This window comes from Spodoptera frugiperda, chromosome 20, assembly GCF_023101765.2.
Source record: "Spodoptera frugiperda isolate SF20-4 chromosome 20, AGI-APGP_CSIRO_Sfru_2.0, whole genome shotgun sequence".
NCBI classification, from domain to species: domain Eukaryota; kingdom Metazoa; phylum Arthropoda; class Insecta; order Lepidoptera; family Noctuidae; genus Spodoptera; species Spodoptera frugiperda.
Genome location: NC_064231.1, coordinates 8,171,132 through 8,192,239, shown reverse-complemented (window position 1 = coordinate 8,192,239; position 21,108 = coordinate 8,171,132). Strand labels below are relative to the sequence as shown.

Sequence of the window (21,108 nt, the reverse complement as noted above, 5' to 3'; positions counted from 1 at the left end):
GGAAAATAGCAATTAACGTTATTAAATGCCTGAAAATAAAGTTGAAATTGTCATTAACTTTTTGGCTATAATAAGACTTGAAGAAAAAATAAAAAAATGTGTGTCATTCTAGATGACTTTGCGGGTGCAAAGTCCTATCACTTTCATATAAATTAGTAGGTAGGGGTTCACCTCCTATTACAAGGGACTTATAACACAAATAGTGAAAAGTAGTTATACATTGTACAGCGTCATTGCGTGCCATAATATGCACTACTGCCTACCCCTTTGAGAATAAAAGGCGTGACGTAGGTAGTGGAGCATTGAATAGTAAACAATCCGTTTGTAAGCTCACACAATTAACAATGTCAATAACATCCGCGTTGTTACGCAGAAAATGGTGGAATGTGTTTACTGAGTAGACTAGCAACTTTTAATATAAATGGCTGATGGTTTAGTTGCTCTTTTGAAAAGTAAAGGCGTCTGAGTAGATGTACAACAATCTTGACGACCAGAAAATTAAAAGGTTAATCACAGATGTAGGTTGGAGCTGCGGACTGTCTAGCGGGTTACCGGAGCTCTGATTCGAAAAGCAGGAGTAGAAACGAGGTGGTTTTTAGCCAAGAGTCTGACACTCCCTATCACCTTGAGCAAGGTGGATAATTTTCCCCTTTAAATAAAGGCCATACCTACATACAATGTACATTTAGTTCGTATGAATTTGTCCGTTATTTCAACAAATGCCAGATTATTTTTAGAAACTCAATACGGCAATTTATCGATACCATTGATAAGAGTTACTGCAATAATTACATACTGCATAAAAAACAACAAAAAATCGAGACAATAAATCAAAATAATCGTCAAATCGGTGCTAAAAATGGCGCGTTTGCTACGCCCAGAAATAATCATTTCCAATTACGTTACTTCACTCGCACGACAGCCGAACACTCGTCTACTCGACTAATATCATGTGCAAAATACGAGAACTTATCTCTTATGTAGGGATTACCCACTGAACTATGAAATTGTGATAAGGGGAAGGGAGAAAATTGTTTATAGAACGAGTATATGTATTTAGTACCTTATTGAACATGTTTATCGATAGTGGCAGATGATTTCAAGCAGAAATCACGATTGCTTTCACAGCTATTAATATTAAAACATACAAGGTTTTAACCAAATGTACAACAACTCTAACCTTAATTCAATTACGTACGTAATCTGTTTTAAACCCAAAAATAAATATTCCTTGAATATCTAAATTATATCAGAAGAGAAAATAAATCTGTCGAAAGAGGGTTAAATCCGAATCCCGAACGGCCTATTTCCGTATTCATTTTAATTTGCAATACTTTAACGGCGCCGATGAAATGTAGATATTATTATAATTTATTTTTAAAACCACAGCCTAATGTGGAGGAATTTATTCTGAGTTATATTTGGATATTTAGATGGGTTTCTTCTACTAAAATGAGAAAACGAAAACGCGTAGACATATTATTCTGATACCAAATGATCGACACACAAAAAAAAACATTGTAAAATAAGATACAATCACATATTAGTATATGACTCAAAAACCCATTAAAAAGACTTTAACCTTTTGTATATAAGACAACCATAGAAAATACATTGTGTCTCGCGTAGATATGCGTTCCGGCACACGACAGGTTAAAAGTATATATAAATAGAATTCCGCATACGATGGCAATAGACCTGTGCGTGCGGCACGTCGCGGGGCTGCGGACTACCTAGCGGGTTTACCGGGGTTCTGGCTCGAAAAACAGTAGTAGGAATGAGGTGGTTTTTAATCAGTAAGAGTATGACACTTCCTCTCGCCTCGCCCAAAGCGGGAGAAGCAATCGGATGCCATTCCCTACTTAAAAAAATATGGCAATATAAGATCACTAATTCTTCTAAACATAAATAAAACAAACAAATCTCCACTTAATCATTGTTCAAACTGTTCAACATATTTGCTACAAGCTTAATTACTTACATAACAGTATGTGTGTATGTACAACAATATATTACTTCGTCCTTACTTTCCCACGGCCCAAAGTTGTGTAACACAAATACTAAAGTTTACAAATCCTTTCGCTTTGGGATTCAAATGTCTTCTAAGTTTATGAAATGCTCGAAACGCTCTACTCTCATATAAATATATGTTTGGAAAAGTAAATAGGTATGTATGTCTTTTACCATATCTTTCTATTTTTACAAAGCGTAATAGTTATAAGGATTTTTTGCAGGAATTCTATTCTGTTCCTGTGAATTTCAAGAATTTCTTTGAAGTCCGATGTTATAAGTATTTATAGCACCAATAATTTTCCCAATGTGTTAACATAATTATTTATGTAACATTATGTAAACATAACATTTATATGTTACGTTTGTTTTATAATCGTACAAAATACCACTACGAAAAGGTTTGTCTGAAATATGTAGATACATAAAATGGCACATAAACGTAAGTGGACATTTACATTTTCAACGAAGTATCATTAAATTTTATAATACAAATGAGAGAAACATAAATAGTACTCTACGTAAATCTGGCTTAACCGTTTCGATTAATTTAATGTACCTACATAAAATAAAAAGGACCGATATGTGTCCAATATTAATAATGACTTAAAATTCTTTATATTGCAATATCGTAAGTGACCCGGTTGTGGCCACTTTAAGAATTTTGTCGACTTTAAGGCTTTCTTAACTTATTATTTTTGTGATCACGAACATATTTCTTGTAAAAAGTCATTAAACATGTATTAACCTTGCCTAAGAAAACCCTTTTTTTAAAGAACGTCCAATAGAAAAATAACTGTATAAAAAAGAAAAAAAAAAGGGAGTTTGTGCCATTTTTGGCCAGATTCGTGCCATTTCTGGCCACGGTCGTGTGCCAGTTCTGGCCATCAAAAAATACAATAAAAGTAATCAAAATTTATTAATTAAATTTGACATTTTAGAAACAATGGTTTTCATTTAGTTTGGAAAATATGAAATATTATTACTTCACTTGAATTTAACTTACAAATAAAGAGATCAACATTTATATGACGTTGGTAAAAGCTGCAAAGTAAACTGACCTCCCCTTTGTGTGAAAGCAATTTATTGCATCTCTGAAAATGAAAAATGTATTGGTTGATATGTAAAGCCAAGGAAAAATAATAAATAAATTACGATAAATGACTAGAAGTGGGGCGTCTATGTACAAAAGTTTTTGACAACCATGTGGCCAAAGATGGAGAAATTCATAATTTTGTCTCCATTAGTGGCCACCTTCTAATACCCTCACTTCAGAAACATATGGCGACAAAATAACTTTAGTTCCACTTAGACAATATATTCTTTATGTAGTATTAACATAAACATCCAAACAATAAGCAAAGATTTAAAAAATAAAAACCAAATCCTCACCCGCTCGCCTTAACGTTTTTGTTAAGATCTTAACAATTTCACCATCAACTAAAAAGAATGACTTGTTGCATCGAAGTGAAGTTTGACACATTAAAGCTGCCAACGGTATCAGTATCTACAATATTCAATATTTTAAATACTGTAAATCACAGAGTAATTTATTTGTCCATGCCTTAGTTATAAATATTTGTAGGCCCACGTGGCCACAAAGGGGTCGATGGCCACAACCGGGTCACTTGCCCTACATACTTTTTTATAGATTGGGAAGCAGGCGAGAAGCGAGCAGACGGTTCACCTGATTTTAGACGACCAGTGCCGCTGATGGACACCGGTAACACCAGAAGAGACACAGGTGCGTTGCCGTCCTTTTCAAAAGGAATACGTTCTTTTCTTGAAGATTTGAAAGTACACTTTATGAAAACCTAAACAAATTAGGGTTGCAAAATTATACTGAGTATGTAAAATCAATAAATGGGATTAACACACACAAAACAAAACTGACAACGTCACGCCTTTTATCCCCGGGTAGGCAGAGGTGTACACCCACTTTTCACAATTTGGGTTACAACTCCCATGTAACAGGGGACCAAAACTGACACTAATAAGATGTGCTTAACATAAAATTACTGTTGATTTTCACAACAATAATTTTGGCCAAAAACATAAATCGTTACTTAATACTTATAATGAAGACATTTCAGCTCATATTTTGCACTTAGTTTTAAGCTTGAAAGATTATAATTTTGCCTGTTCCAAGCTTAGCGAAACCATTTATTTAATTAATATTACAGGCGACCTGCAATTACGTACTTTACACCTAGCACTTTTATTTCATAATAGCCTCAATTGCCAAGACTAATCCGATGCTTATAAGTTCTCATATTTTATTGTGTAGTATAAAATGAGCTTAATTTTTGTTGTAGAAATGTATAATGTCTTCATAATAAAAAAAATGCATAACAGAACAAATAACTAATTTAGGAGATAGAAAAGAAAACAAAGGCGTTTAAAACATTTAATTAAAAAATATGTGCATTGATACTAAAGGGCAAAGTAAAACAAAATTGAATAGTCTTATTGTTATTTACGTATTTATTCTTTTATCTTAATTTGAGCTCTATATGTATTCTGTTAAAACCTTCGAAAAGTCAGGAGTTTTGTGTAATAAAAAAATTTAGAGCAATTAAGTAGTTTCACAAATAACATAAGTCATAATTACACCAGGAAGGCACTTTTAAACATCAAATATCTTGATGCAAATTTCAAATATTTAAAAACATTTTTATGCTTAATACGTTGCAATACAAGTTCCAACTGAAGGTCGTTGAGAAAGAAACTCATTACCTTCTCAATATTAAGGTAGGTAGGTAATTAAACTCCACTTCCAATAAGAGATTTTCCCTTAAAAATCAGTTTGGAATTTTATGACAAAAAAGATCTTAATGTCCGTCCTTTTGATTAAGTCTTGCGTTTCTACCTTTAAAAGCGAACTTATTACGAAGACTTCTTTCTCGACATCCTCTCGGCCATTGAAATCTTGAAATGTTTTCTAAAAATAACAATAAATTACTTAAAACTTCGAAACATTGTGACTACGTTTGTAATTATGTGTATTTGTAATTATACGTTAACTAGCGACCAGCCCCAATTTCGCGTGGATGCAGTGGTGATATATTATGCATGTATAAAAAACTTATCTCTTGAATCACTCTATCTACTAAAAAAAATCGCATCAAAATCCGTTGCATAGTTTGAAAGATTTAAACATACAAAGGTACTTAAGGCGATTTTGTATTATAGGCAAGTAATAGGTATAAATATAGGTACAAGTAATAATAAAACTTATATTTCTTAGAATATTTTATTAATGTAATTGAAATTAATTTCTGTGGCCAATAACATTAATTTATCTCAATACATTTTCTCAGTATTGATAAATGAGACTTTCTCTGAGCTTGTTTAAAATAAAACTCGCAGCTTATAAAAAATATACCATTATGATAACTTGAAAGATGCACTGAAGTTCCCTCGAGAGATATCGAAGGAGAAATGAGATTTGTTTTTGAAATTAAAGTTTTGAATCTCAATGGACTTCGAGAGATTTTCAAATATGTTTTTGTATTAGCTTATATAGAATATACCTACTTTATCGATTATAGATTAGTCGGTAAACTCAGGATTTCAGTTTAATACTTGGTCTTTGCATAGTTTTAAGAGCACAAAATTTGAGAACGTGTTAATACGTTTAAGTATATTATTATAGCTTCCGCCAGCGGGAATCACCCAAGTCAGCACATACCAAATTGCTGTCTGTATACCAAAAATAAAAATCCGTTCAATAGTTTCAACGTGATTGCGGACAAAGATTATCAAACATCTTAGTGTGATTATAATATTAGTGTGATCTAACATATTTATTTCTTATAATTTTTTCAATCGGCTACGGAAATACTGGTCGGTTTATTTTTTTTGCTATTAAATAATGTTCTTTTCATGGTTTGAAGATACTTCTAACTTCGATATTTGTACACGAGAACATAGACGCATAAAACTAGTGTCCAATACCCTAGTTACTCTTACTGCCGAACTCAGAAACATTTAATGACTACTTAAACTATTCCTTAGAAGCGAATTTGTTTCGAAAAGAATTGGTAAAGACTGGGTTAAGTAACCATTAAATGTTTCTACTAGGACGGACTACTAGGACTAGGACAGCCAAAGGGTTAACCAAGATAGTGCAAGTACTTACACTAATGTCATATAGTTAGTACTTAGCATTCACTCACGATCCGTGCTGCACTGTAATCAGTAATCAAGCTGTCATTGATATGGAGCGACACTGGCTAATTGAGCTTGAATCAATACTGTACTACGAGGATTCCTGGAATTTGTGGATAGAAACTCAACGCTAATGCATGTTACAGGAAAAATAAAATGTTTTACAGTAGAACTCCAATTATCCGAATTAATGGGGACTGGGACCCATTCGGATAATCAAATATTCGGATAAACGAACGATAAAATATTGCCATTGAAGAGAATAAAAGCTACATTTTGATAACGCACAATTTTTTTATTGAATTAAATTGCGGGGGGAAGTCAGTGTAGGCACAACGGTAAGTTAAGACAAGTCAAGTCAAGACTTGACGCGCAAACACAGGCTTCGCGGGGGGGAGAATAATTAGCGCATTTAGACTTTTTTTGGACAATTTTTGTGATTCGGATAATCGGCGATTCGGATAGTCGGAGTTCGGATAATTGGAGTTCTACTGTATATGTAACTTTATATATTATGTCACTTCTACTCCCTGATACAATTGTTATCTTAAATCTAGATCTAGACTATCAAATAAAATTGTAGTGTCTGTTTGAAATATTGGAATAACTACTTTTTATCATACGCATTTGAATATACATATACGATAATAATATCTGTTAAATTTTTTGGCTAATCCCTGAAATGGCTGAAACAATTTTGACGGGACTTTTATTAACAGGTAGCTGATGCCCTCTCTTCAATATCTTAAATTAAACATAAATTACGATATCGAATACGTCTGCCTGTCTGTTTGTCTGTCACTATTACTTTATGTTTAGCTAATGTCTTTGAAGCTGGTAGTACTCAATAGTTACAAAATATTTTTTTGTTCAAAAGTATTATTATCTAGTTTCAAAATCACCATGAACCTTGTACCTAGTAGTGATAATCTTGTACCAAATTAACAGACCCATTCATTGTGTACTTTTAAAGATAAACTGATAAGACACACGTGTGTTTATCTTATCAAAGTAAAAATATTTACTTTCACTTTTTTCATTTACATTTACAGAGTTTATACCTAATTATACTTTGAGGCTGGTTAAATCCGTGTTAATATCGTCTAGTAAGACACGAGAATACAGTTATAAATCATTATAGGTAGTCTAGAAACTAGGTTTAGGTGCTAAATCATCTTTGTAACGATACAATTCCCAATTTTCTCGAAAAAGGTCTTGTTAGGTTTGTTCTGATCTTGTTAGACTCATGTTGTATTTAGGGATTAAATAAGGTGTCAGTTTTGGCAACAAATCTTTATATTTATTATGTTTCTATCGGCAGACTTAGGTACTATTTTCAAATTGACTTCAAGAAACAATGAGTATGATACCTCCCGCTCGTCATTCAAATGTTGCACAGAAAAGGCACTCGTTATAAAAAAAAATATATTTGACTTTCCTTAATTATAGTAAAACAGAATACAAAATAAATGCTTCAAATTAATTTCCTTGTGTAGATTGACCGTATTAAGGCCCTGTTTCACAATGTCTGGATACCCGCTATGTCCCTGATAAATTTGAATTACGAACGTATTTTGTATGAACTATTTGTCATATAGGTTTATTGGGTACTTATATGAAGGCGGTGAAACAGGCGCTAAATGAAAAAAAAAAACAACTCTTTACCTATGTCCCTGTCAATACTGACTGGTTTTATTAACTAAGTTCCACAACAAGCTTTATTCAGTCCACTAACTTTTGTTCATAAACCTTCATCGAGGATTTAACCGAATTGTGGTGAACCCTGCGTCAAAATTCGTCAAATATTTCCAAAACCACGTTTTAATACAGAGACGAGATAGTTGCTCACTTCATAATGTTTGAACTATTTTATACTGGTATATGAGTGTAATTGTAAAATCGTATCTAGTCCCAATATGTTAGGTATAAAATGCTGTGTATGTTTTGTATACCATTAAAAAAGTTTGAAACAGCAACTGATGCCTTACTGGGTGGATCTATATAAGGTGATCTAAAATTATCTGCCACGGCTTAATGGAAGGTAGTGTTGTGTTTAAAGATTACAATAGTAAATAGACATGATTGATTATGAGTAATTATTTTTCAGACATGAAAAAATCTACGTATGACTTTGTTATGAAACAGCTACCTCTTTGACTGTCTCTGTTTGTGAGCCACTTTATGTATATTTAACTTCTTTATGTTCTCAAATTTAATAACTAGTCCGGGGTACGCAATTTCTTTACTATCGTAATCCTCAAATACAACAGTACGTCCCATCAAAGCCGTGGCAGATAATTTTAGAACACCTAATACAACTATATGTATATTCTTTTGGGAATAGAGCATATTGTATTCCAAAATGATAAAAACAATATTGTTTCATCAAATGAGCATTCAAAGATTTAAAGTAGATAAATGAACACGCCACGTATATTTGAAATATCTATAAACTACATACCACATTTACCGATGAATAAAATTTTATTGAAATGTAAAACCGATACTAAACGACTCGATAATCTTTTTAAATGTGTACCTGAATAAACACATTGTATTAATTGTAATGAAATGTTGAAATTTAATAATTATACAGTTAAATTCACCCCATCTCATCTCATCTCATTCAAAAGTAATTGAATGTAAATTAACCAATTTAAATAACAAAAGTTTCGAGTTAATATCTCGTGTGGATCTATAATTTACTGAAAATGATGAAATAACATAAATTCACTGAGACACTTATAAAATTTTCGAATCGATTCTGTCGTAGATTAAATAAAGGTTGGTTTAAATGTTGATTTTATATTTATAACCTACAAAAAGTATATTAAAAGGAAATATTTTTACTACATCTCCAATCTCCCCAATCCTCGATTTCCCAACAACCGTTTTTGTACGCTTTCCGAAGCAAAACATAGCAGGATCTATTCATGTATAGCAGCATACACTACAACCTTTAATAAATACTTTGACTTTAAATTCCTAACAGCCGGCACCGCACTTGTAACGCCTCTGTTGTTTCTGGAGTCCATGAGCAGCGGCGATTGCTTACCATTAGGTGATCCGTCTGCTCATTTCCGTAAAAATCAGAGTTCTTAGTTTTTACAAAACTAGGTCATATATAAAAATTACTTAATATATGTAACGTATGTGATTAGTACTTTATACAGTATTCTCTGTCCAAATACAATGGCCAATGTTCGTCTATAAAATTGCTACATGCTTATATGGTGTTAATAATAAAATAATGAGTAATACTCTACTTAATGTTCACTAATAATTCAATTGATTAAGTTAAAACATTTAATCAACACTTAGGTACTTAGATACAACGTATAAAAGTTTAAGAGTAAAAGCAACTAAGTCATTTTTACGTAAAAAACGTACCTAGAAATGAAGTCACACAAGGGTATTTGAAATCAATATATCCTCGAAAGTAATTATTTCCGTAAGGAGATAAAAAAATACGTGTCTAATGGTTTAAAATATAGTTCATAAGTATTTAGTCTACCTGTAAGGGACTCAAAGCCGTGACTTGTATCGAATAGTAAACATGACTGTAAACTTGTGTAGTTTGTTTATGATGTTATAGTTACATAGTAGGTAGTTGAGACTAGTTGAGATGAAGTTGCGGTTAAATTAGCATTTGTGTGGTAATATGTCTCTGGGTTACTTGCTGTGGTTGGCTTCTGACCATTATTAACATTTCAGGACTACTCTACGTAAAGCCGTTACATGTCATATGAAATGAGGGCTTAATTATGTTGCACGGTTTAATCACGTAACTGATTGAGGTAACTCGACTAATTTCAAGCTACGCCTGAAACCCTTACTCTATAACTGTCGTTAGGAGGATACGGAATACTTAAGCTCTGTTAGAATGTAAGACGGTAGTATAGCAAGTTAAGCCTTAAGGATAAAAAGGAACTGCTTCTATATGAAACACATCTATACATATAATAAAATCGTAGAAAAGTGCTGTCTGTACATTGAAAATAAAAATAAAAAAAATAGCAGGGGTTATTGTTATGTCGATGTCGAACCCAAAAATGTAATTAACTTTTTTTTGTCTGTTTGTCTGTTTGTCTGTTTGTCTGTTTGTCTGTTCGTCTGTGCGCGCTAATCTCAGAAACGGCTGATCCGAGTTGGATGCGGTTTTCACGAATATATTGTGGGATGCTTAAATTTACATTTAGTGTTTGTTTCATGTCAATCGGTTCATAAATAAAAAAGTTATGTCAAATTAAAGAATCACGTCGAACATTCTATGCTTATACCATTAATCTCCGCAACTATTTGACGGATTTGGTTGAAATTTGGTACAGATATAGTTTAGAACCTTAGAAAGGACATAGATATATTTTTATTTCAAAAATCAAAAAATAAAAATAAGAAATAAATTATTTATAAATAATTCTATGTCGATCGTTACACGACTTCGGTTCATGTTATTGTTTTAATTTATCTAAAAAAAGTAAATAAATAGTAAAAAGGTATGAAAAAAATAATATCAATTTAATAAAACATTTAGTACAAAGAAAATGCTCTAACGGAGTATAGATAATTCTATGTCGATCGTTACACGACTTCGGTTCATGTTATTGTTTTAATTCATCGAAAAAAAAGTAAATAAATAGTAAAAAGGTATGAAAAAAATAATATCAATATAATTAAACTTTTAGTACAAAGAAAATGCCCGAACGGAGTATAAATAAATATGTAATCCAAGTTGTCTTTATCCTCGATAGATGGCGTTGGGATCGAAATAGATCGCGCTATGGTTTCGTTACATTCATTTGGTTGGGTATCGGCCGAGCGCTTCGGTACTATCGTAGAAAAAGTGTATTATCAGTCGTATGATTATTTGTCTGTAGTGGTCCTGCTGTTTCGTATATTCTATCCCATCAAAAACATCCTGTAAAAAACCCAAGTCTCGCAGCTCAGTCTTTCTACCGTCAAAAGTTGTGAGATCCATGTAATACCAAGTCGGTTAATCTATTTAGTGTCTACTTGAAGGACCTTCTGTCTTAAGTTATTACATAAGTTATTATGATGCCAATATTAAAAATATTTAACGTTTTAAACAAATAGATCGACTTGGACATCGCTTGATATATCACACTACACAGCACGACGGGCCAGCGACCAACAGGAACGAGAGTTTCAATCGCGTGAGGCGCGAGAGACTAAAGAATCTAATATAATATTGTAATATTCATTTTGTTTTCATGCGATGTCCAAGTCGATCTATTTGTTTAAAACGTTAAATATTTTTAATATTGGCATCATAATAACTTATGTAATAACTTAAGACAGAAGGTCCTTCAAGTAGACACTAAATAGATTAACCGACTTGGTATTACATGGATCTCACAACTTTTGACGGTAGAAAGACTGAGCTGCGAGACTTGGGTTTTTTACAGGATGTTTTTGATGGGATCTCACTTCTTTTTGTAGAGCCTTTCTTTTTGATACCATCTACTTCTAACGAATTTTGTTAAAGGTCTTATGATATTTTCTTATTTTTATATGTAGTCTTCCTCTTTTTCTTTTCCGGTACTACTTCTTGAGCTTCAGCCACAGTTTTTCTCAAAGCCCACTCCCTGTCTCTATGGGCTTTTCTCGGAGGCTTTGATGTCTCAAGTAATAATGTTGTTCAGTTTCATGGGCTAAACACACCCTTACCCACCCTATACCCCCTCCCTTGCCTCATATGGTAGGTACCTATCTACACCTATTAAATTTATAACCACCACCCACACACCAACTGCATAAATAACTTTGTAATCCCATATATTTATATGGGATTACAAAGTTATTGATGCAGTTGGTGTATTTGGAAAACTGGACCGAAATTACAAAATATTTAAGTTTTCCCATGATTAAGACACTAAACTCTATATGTATTCCAAATATGAAGCTTCTAAGTCTGCTAGAAGTGCCTTGGACTTTTGATGATCGGTGAGTCAGTGAGTGACAAAATTTAGAAACTTTAACAAGTTGTCATTCTTAAACTACTGGTTCAAATTGACTGAAATTTTAAATATTCCGTGTTTATACAATGCCGGATTAGTTACTGAAGATTCAGGTTTCTTGCTTTATCCACAACCGAATTATAGGGGGTCGAAAAAGGCCCGAATTGCTTCGAGAAAAGGATGGTACGGCCGTGCCGCTTTTTTTTTGCTCGACTTGGCGGGGGCACTGCCGTGCCCCCAGAAATTGGTTTCGTTGTATTTGTCAATTAATAAGTTTATTTGTTGGGTTTTCCTGGTTTTTTGGTTAAACTATTTAACGTAGGTTTAGTTTGATATCGATTATTAGTAGTTACTGTAGTTAGTTTTTTTAATAAAATTGTAAGTCTAATTTTTTTTTTAATTAGATTAGATTTAAGTCGTTTCTTTTAAATTATTTAGTTTAAGCTTGGTTATTATAGCATAGAGGATAGGTTGTAATATAATTTCTTTTTTAATTGTTATAAATTCGTAATTCGTAGCTTTCTTTAGTTTTAAGTTAGTTTAAGTCCGTTTTTAAACTATTTTTTCAATGCCCTAAGTGAGTATACATCTATTAAATTCAAACGCAGAGCTCATTATGTTGATTTTTGAAGAGTTCCCTGGAATATCTTCCACATCTCATTTTTGAAGAGATCCCGCGAGATCGGGAACTATGTGGTTAAAACCAAAAATTTGCCGGAAGTCACTATTCCACGCGAACGAAGTCGCGGGCAAAAGCTATCCATAATATGTATATAAATGAAACTCTTCCGTTATTGAGTGACTGACTGACAAACGCACAACTAAAACTACTGGACGTAGGAAACTGAAACTTGGCATGTATGTTCCTTGAGAAGTGTAGGGGAGCACTTCCATAAATTCTCATTGGAACGGGAATCACTTATCTTTGGGAAAGGGAATCACTAGTTGCTTAATAAATCAAAAGAAGGGAGAATAATCAAAAAGTCGTGAGTGATAAAACAATTCTCAGTGAATAAACAAAACTAATTTGCAAACATGTTAGCAGATGAATTTTCACATACACGTAGTTATGTACGGTACTAGACTGGAACGATCTTCTATTGTTTTTACAAAAGTTTAGTTCTGTATTGCAACTGCAGTGAGAACTACAAGCCTGAGGCAAGATCCATCGTACACAAATTGTATTGTGGAAAAACTGTACTAACATTTGTTTAAAAGAAAAATGTATTTTTCATTGGTGCAGTGGGTAAATAAGATTGTTTCGCATAAAACAAAATGGTGTGCTCAAACAATAATTCGTGGGACTTCGAAATCTTTGCGTATTTGACGTCAATATTTATATAGATACTATATAGTTCTATACAGTTACTCTTACTAATCATGTGATAGACCATATTTTGTTTGAATTAAAAATGTTTTATTATAATGTATTAATGATAAAGTAAAAAGTTGCTAATTAAATAAATCTTGAAATTCTAATACTATTTTTTTCTTAATATATTGGTAAAATTCGATCAATTACGACTTTCAACGAAATGCGAAATTACAACGCACTGTTTACTTACAAACTTGAGTAGTTGTTTCGTATGAAACTGACTAACGAATTTAAAGGTAGCACGTAAAATATACGAAACTAAATTAATTGCACGATTTCAGCATAAATTAAAAAGAGTTAAGTATACCCTGTTATTACTTAGCCTCCGTAACGTACGTTGATATTTAAATCCGAATTAGTATGTAAGTAGGTTATTAAGGCATTTCCATGTAGAATAGTTACAATAAGTATGGAAACGTTTCGGACTGGACCCCAATTAACTAACAAGTGAACTGGAAATCTTTGAAAGCCTCAAATCTTAGTTATTCTGAAATTTATAGCGGGATTAGGATATAAGTATCTATTGAGGATATTAATCTATGGATTTACGGCGGTTCTTTTTTTTTATGGTACAAGCCGGCAATCGAGCAGACGTATTACCTACCTGATGGTAAGCAATCGCCGCCGCCCATGGACACTTGAAACACCAAAGGCGTTACAAGTGCGTTGCCGGCTTTTTGGGAGTTAGGAATTTATGTTCGGGAATCGGGGATGGGGAAGATTGGGAAGGGGGAATTGGGCCTCCGGTAACCTCACTCACACAACGAAACACAACGCAAGCGTTGTTTCACGTCGGTTTTCTGTGAGGCCGTGGTATCACTCCGGTCGAGCCGGCCCATTCGTGCCGAAGCATGGCTCTCCCACACTTAAAAGTGTTCTTAAAAGTGTTCTAGGTTCTAGGTAACCTAGTTGTTATTCGATTTGATGAAACTACACCTGGTTATAAATTTACTTTGATGCTGTGTCCTCCTTCTGCGAAACTATCATACTAACTAAGGTAGAGCCGCGGTGGCAGGGTCGTGAGGCAGCGAACCTCCTCACGATCCAAGCGCTGCGAGAGACACTCCAGGCATCAGGGATCTGTGTGTGGCGAGCAAGGGTAGCTCACTGCCCGACCAGAACAAGACCTGTGCGTACGGCGCATCGCGTTTCGCGCACGCCGCCGACTGAAAGAGCCATCAGACCACCACAGATGGGGTAGTAGGGCTGATGCCTGATCTGGAGTACTGCGGACTACATAGCGCTATGGCTTGAAAAGCAGGAGTAGGAACGGGGTGGTTTTTAGTCAATCAGAGCCTAACACTCCCTCTTGCCTCGCCCAAGGCGGGAGAAGTCATTGTATAATATTCGCCCCTCAAAAAAAGTAAGGATAATTTATCAAGAAACTAATAAAAAAATACCAGGTGTTGGGATACTCACAACCGACCTGTGAATATGACCAGATGTTTTTGATTGTATAGAAAGTCAAGGAAAGTATAGTACTAACAAAAGATGCGTAAGTAGAGGTGTAGTAGGTATTGTTATCTTATATGACAAAATAAAAAAATACGTGTCTAATATTTTTTCATTACCTTACTGATGGATTAATTTGATTTTTAATTTTCATACCTCATCATCATCCTTATTACTAAATTTAGTACTTAACTCCAGAACGACTAGACCGTTAGTGATAATGATCTTTTAAACTAATAATATAATATTCAATCAAAAGAAACAGATAACGAATTCTGGTGATGAAATAATGTGTTAGACTTCTGTGCATAATGCAATAAGTGCCTTACAAGGAAGTTCGCTATTCAATAAAATGAAGTAGTAAATTGAAAGTAGTAAGGCTTAATGATAGAACTGCTGTAAAAGTTTATAACTATCAACTTTAATGGCTGCCGCGCAGTTGTAAACTTAGCTGCACATAATCTCCCGAAGTTAAGCAAGAGAATGCTTCTGACATGAATATGTAAAACTGTTTGTATACCTACTGAATAATTCTACAAGTCTATACAATACTAGAATTAAATAGCATTGCAGGAGAATAATGTTTTAAATAAGCATGTATTTTTTTATGGTATAAGAGGTGTTACCTTTTGAGTGTTAGGAATTTAGGGTTTGTTGGGGAATCGGGGTTGGGAAGATTGGGCCTCCGGTAAACTCACTCACTAACGCAAGCGTCTTTTCACGTTTTTTTTCTGTGAGGCCGTGGTCTTATTCCGGTCGAGTCGGCTCATTCGTGCCGAAGCATGGCTCTGCCACACTTAATGTATTTATTTAACTATCTATTTCTCATATTATTATTGAATCCCCAAATAATCATTTAAGTTTTAAAAATGTATATTCTAGTTTTATCGATATTGTAGTAGAGGATTTTTTGCAATTGAATTTGGAACTATAGAAATATCTCTCAAACAAGTTAATAAACAGACTTCTAGGTTCTTATGTATCTAGATTCGAAACCTTGTGCTCTATAGCAACACTTCCCAACTCTAAACAGCGAAACATTTCATCTAACAAATGTTGTAAATATACTTTCTAAGTATTTCTGTCAGGTTTCACCGGATTGTGAAGAGCAAAGTTCTGGTAAACCTTTCAAAAGGCGTTGTGGAACCAATGGAAGTTTCAAACTTTCATATGTTGCCTATTTTACTTAGATTTACTGTTTATTACACGTCTATTTGAGGTAAATATTTACTAAATACTAACTTATTAACTGTACATCACACAACTGTTTAGCTCCAAAAGTATACAGCTCAGCTCATAAACTAAACACTACTAAACAGGTATACCAAATAAATTAACAATAAGTATACACTTCCTTTAGAGAATTCGAAAATACTCAAGAACTAATAATGCTTTAGGATAATATTTACAAACAAATCATGTATCAAACGTACTAGAGAACATGGGACCAAGAGGCAGCCTCAATGTCATAATAAGTCCTCTTAAAATACAGATTCTAAATCTAAATCATAAGTAAAACAACATATCAATGTAGGTAACTGTAAATGTAGGTACTAGGTATATGTTCATAAAGAGGCTAGAAGGCATGTTCACAAAAAGGCTACTACAAGAAGACGTATGTCGTAAATTATATTGAAAACATCGAGAGTAATATTGTTTGTTTTCTTTGAAAGGTAAATAAAAGGAAATGACATTCAACACAATATGGAACACAGATACAATCATACAAATAGGTATCGATCGAAATGGTTTTTATCTAAGAAGTTGGTATAGGTACAAGTAGTACATGGGAACTATGTACATTTTGGTCGTAAGAGATGGAAAAAAGTAACAATACTAGTTCCGTAATACATTTTATAGAAGTTCCAATATCGAAAAATATCTTCTTGAGAGCAAAACTTCCCAATATTTTTAGATCCTCCCAAAAATGTATTTATTACTATATCCCAAAGAACTTTAAAATGGTTCTTACTTAATCAAGCGATATAAGCCGCTTAACTAATATACGCCAATTAAAGCAAATCTTAACTATCAACGTCACTTAGAAGAGATGACAGCTTGTTCTAAACCAATTCTAAATTGGAAAACCTTCAAATTGGATTTATCAATTTATGATGTCTAGGTCATCGGCAGGGTTGATTGAGGGCAAAAAGGTCTCCTCAATAAGTTCTGAACCCAGTATCAAAACCAAACCCTAATAGCCTTATAGGATCGATATAATTGTAATTACTCCGACCCGTCAGTGACATTTGCATGCCCACTATACAACAGATTCTGTCAAAGATTAAGGGTATGTTTCACCCCGCCCTCATTACGTCACACAGATACAACCAATGTACAATTTAAGGTAAGAGTCCACGCATTGTACGCATTCCGTATGACGTCAGTACGTATCGCATGTAGACATTGCTGATGATGCGGTGCGTACGATGCGGATCAGTGAACGCAGTTGTATGAGTTTCTATACGAGACAAACTAAAATCCGTTGCGTGCGGTGCGTGCGATGCGTACGATGCGGGCCTGTGGACGCGTACCTTTACAAACCTTTTTAATTTATACAACGCGCCAGATCCCAGTTAGTGAAATGGACCCTTTAAAAGACGATCGTAAAACACCGTGCCAAAGTCAACTAATGTTGGAAATTTCGTCGAACAAATTCGTTTATTACGAGATCGGCGTTAAAATAAATCATTTTACGTGTAGAAAGGTCTATAAAACCGTGATGAATATAAAGGTGCGACAAATTACATCCAAATTACGTTATAAACTTCAAAGAATAAGCCTTTCTTAGATTCTTTATTTTCTTGTACCGTCACAGTGTAGGTAAATGCAGTCAGAAGATTAATGCTATAAAATAATGATATGTCATTCAATGTAGTGGGTGACCTTGAACAGATGATAATAATAAAAAAGAAGCCTTTTAGAATAACGTTATCATTACTTAACTATATCTTTAAAAAATTTAAATACTTAGAATATTAGAAGATTTCAATAAACAGTTTCTTCAAGAATATTTATTAAGCCGGCGTATCGATTTAATTATAGCTATCTTTAAACCAAAAAATCCTTAAAAATAATCAATAGAAAATAAATTACGCAGGAAAATCAAATAATTGCTTCCTTTACATTTATACGTACTGTGTCTCTCTACTCTGTGGCACCATTTTATGATTACAACTTACACTCAACGTGAAGTCTTGTAGGATCTTTTTAATACTCTTCCATCTTATCACAAAACGTGGTTTAAACGCTAAAAGACTTTAGCCGTCTTATTACGAAGCCTGCACTAAAGTTAGTATTAGACCTGCCTCTAAAGGTTTATCTTTAGTGCCTTTAATTCACTGACTGACACGAAGCTTGTAGCAACAGTAGAAAATGTTAATTTTTAATGGTGGTGTTGAATAATCGAAACATCTTAATTTTGACTTAGTAAAATGCCCCATTGTATTATATTTCACATTTTGTCAAGACTATAACAGAATACCTGAAACTATAAAATTCCTAACTCTATTATTGTAATTGAAATTTTAAACTTTAAATTCACTTCGGATAACATGTCAACAACAGATTATTTACCTTAGTGAGATCGCTACCGACGCATTTAAACTGACAAGAGTTTTCTGTATGTTCAATAAAAAGAGGTAAAATGATAGCACGAGTGGTGTTATTACGTCTACTGTCATTTAAGAAGATCCTGTTTATTAGTTTTTCTTAGACGACATTCGATACTCTAGTCTAGGCTATAAGATTTTCCTATCTAAGCACATAAACCGATAGAGTGAAAACGAACTTGAGATGTGTTCAGATTTTTATGACGATTCTATAATAATATCCTCATAAAGCTGCATCAATACGGTTGTTTTCAACTAGTCAAATTCAAATACTTTTATCGAAATGTCAAAAACGATACTTTTCTATGAATTTTGTAGGAGATCGCAACTTATGACGTCATAAAAATATTGCGAAAAATAGCATACTTATTTGCTAGAAAATTTAAAAAATAAGTTTATTGTCATATTAATGCATGAAAGAACGATTATTTAAGGGGCATTATATTATTGTATTGAAAAGTCAAAATAATTCATTTTTGACCTAGGAAACTACCCAATTCATTACATAACGCAAACTCCAAAACTCCAATCTAGATGATTGTCAAAATCAATTTAGCAGCAATGGATATATGTCAACAAACACCAAATTCTCATAATCCTATCCAACACTTCATCTAATGACGCGCGTTAATGCTCCCCCAATTAATTCCATTAAGAACCTAATTGCATTATCTGTCCATTTTGGCTTGAAAACAGATTAAACAACTTCGGTGTTCCTTTTAATACAGATTATATACGAAACTGGTGGTGGACGAAACTTAGTTCGTTATTGCGTTACTACACACATTTCACGCTAACTTTCTGTCATTTAATTTGTGCGAACCCCGTTTCGTGGACATAAATATTAATAAACAAACAGTTTCAGTTTGATAAAGTTATTATTTTACTATATTTTTTTGTAGAACAATGACATTTATTAACTGTTATGAATTATAACTCGTGTAAAATGGCATAATGTTAAAATATTAATTAACATACAGATGTTAATTAATATGTTTACATTTTCATTTTCATAGTAATGTGTTAGGACAAAATAAAATATTTCTTACATATGCATACAATAGGTGGTCTTATCACAACAATGGTGATTCCTTTCAGACAACCTTTAGATGGAATATTTTTATATAAAAAAATCAAGTAAGGAGAAGTTATGTGAACAAAAATAAAATAAAAATAAGATATACATTATTACTCTTTGGCGTTTTAAAACACAATCTATAGATAGGTACATTAATTGTTTTACGACTAGTAGATATACATATATGTATAGGTACTTAATACTTTTAATCGTGAGTTGTCGTGTCAGCCACTCAATCACCAGTGTAGAGTTAAGACAGACATTGACAAAATCGTTTTATTTATCCGATTTATACAGTAAGGGAGCAAAATTTAAATAAAATTAAGTAGCTTGCTACCAAATGGAGTGGAAACGGAGCTCGTGGAAGCGTCCTAGCAATTTGCCGGGACTTGTGTACAATGGCAATCTGTAATTTAGTTGCTTCATAGCACTTAGCTTTCTCAGGAAATATATACCTTTAGATTGGTGTAAATAGTCCAAGATATGATACCTATCTGGTACAGAATACCTTTTTTTCTTTTTTTTAAGAGGGGTAAACCATCCAAGACTTCTCCCGCCTTCGGTGAGGCGAGAGAAGTATCTGACTCTTACCGACTAAAATCCACACCATTCCTACTTCTGTCCTTCGAACCGAATCCCCGGTAAACCCGTTAGGTAGTCAACAGCTCCGGGTCAGTGGTACAGAAATACCTATGACTACTAATGATTAATTTAAAACCTCTTTTTTTATTTCATTTTGTTCCGTAAACAACTTATCCATTTTTTCTCGAGTCTTTCTCTCCACGGAACAGATATTTTCTCTCCCTTTCCATCGATTTGTATTTAAATTCAGCACCGGCTTCGTCACGTGGTCGGGATGCAATCCAAAGAGTTTTATTGTTTTCCAATTTCAAAGTTACCTCTACCAGTAGGGAGCTCTCAGTCTACCAATAGGGAGGGCTCTGTGTCAGTTTTCTATGCAGAAGAGTCAGTTTCCCATTTACTAAAATAGGTACAACGACATACCCTTTAAGGAAAATCAGTTTGGATTTTATATTCATAGACGTAGCATATGTATAACCTGTCAAAATTCTTTATCAGATTTTCAACTTTATTCCAAAGCCAAAGCTTCAGTAGTACGTTAAACATAAAAAACAAACCGAAATAATCTTTGTAGGTACATGCGCCGGAATAAATTACGGGAAGTATTTACTGAAATAAATAGAGCTGTGACCTCTAAACGAATATGGGGTCTGATTTATATCTAATCAATATTTGACATCTTTTGCTCGAACGATTTTTAGTGTCTATTCGGTATGACACATCATGGCTTTCTACTCGTGTCGGGTAATTATAAGTACTTTGATTCTAACATTAGATTATTATAATAGAGCCATAATGTTGACTGAGCGTGTTGATTGAGTGATTGTTATCGACTGATTGACCTGCTGAAAG

General features: G+C 33.5%; 1 protein-coding gene and 1 long non-coding RNA gene across 4 annotated transcripts in view; one reads left to right on the top strand and one right to left on the bottom strand.

Annotated features, from left to right (window-relative positions):
* Nucleotides 1–10,877, top strand: part of LOC126911937 (uncharacterized) — a 257,179-nt gene extending 246,302 nt beyond the window's left edge. The window contains exons 1-2 of one of the 2 annotated variants that reach the window (XR_007706434.1): nt 10,122–10,676; nt 10,828–10,877. This is a non-coding gene — a long non-coding RNA (uncharacterized LOC126911937). Of the gene's footprint in view, nt 1–10,121; nt 10,677–10,827 lie in introns of those variants that run through there. The other variant, XR_007706435.1, reaches the window with a different exon arrangement.
* Nucleotides 1–21,108, bottom strand: part of LOC118280701 (cAMP-specific 3',5'-cyclic phosphodiesterase) — a 548,393-nt gene that overhangs the window by 518,342 nt on the left and 8,943 nt on the right. The window lies entirely within an intron of this gene.